The sequence below is a fragment of the Pteropus vampyrus genome, unplaced genomic scaffold (genome assembly GCF_000151845.1).
Source record: "Pteropus vampyrus isolate Shadow unplaced genomic scaffold, Pvam_2.0 Scaffold753, whole genome shotgun sequence".
NCBI classification, from domain to species: Eukaryota; Metazoa; Chordata; class Mammalia; order Chiroptera; family Pteropodidae; genus Pteropus; species Pteropus vampyrus.
The window spans coordinates 59,638-60,186 of record NW_011889534.1 but is presented as its reverse complement, the minus strand read 5'-3'; positions in this window follow the sequence as shown (position 1 = coordinate 60,186).

Sequence of the window (549 nt, the reverse complement as noted above, 5' to 3'; positions counted from 1 at the left end):
TGGGTTATTGATTTTATTAACCTTTTAAAAAAGCCTAGTTTAGGTCTGGTCGATTTTTTTTTCCCATTGTCTGCCTGTTTTCTATGTCCTTGACTTTTGCCTGTATCTTTTATTTAATTATTGACAGTATTCTCAATTACTCAGTTGGTAGCTTACATCATTGATTTTCTGTTTCTTCTTTTCTTACATATGCACGTGATTTCTAAGTGCCAGTTCAGAGCATCCAAAAAGTTTCACTGATGTTACGCAGCCCGTATGTTTCAGTTCAGACTATTTGGAGTTTTCCGCTGTGGTTTCTTCTTGGACCCACACGTCTAGAAGATTGTTGCTTAATTGCCAAGTAGCCGTGAACTCCTTTGTTGCATTTAGTCGTTGGTGTCTAGTTTATTTTCACCGTTTTAAATAGCATAACTGCGTGCCTTCGCTCCTCTGGAAAGGGTCGGTGCTAGCTGATGGCCAGGGACATGTCTGTTTTGGAATGCGTCCCGCAGGCACTTGCAGAGGACATACCCGCGGTGGCGGTTAAGCTCCGGGAAGCGACGCGTGAGC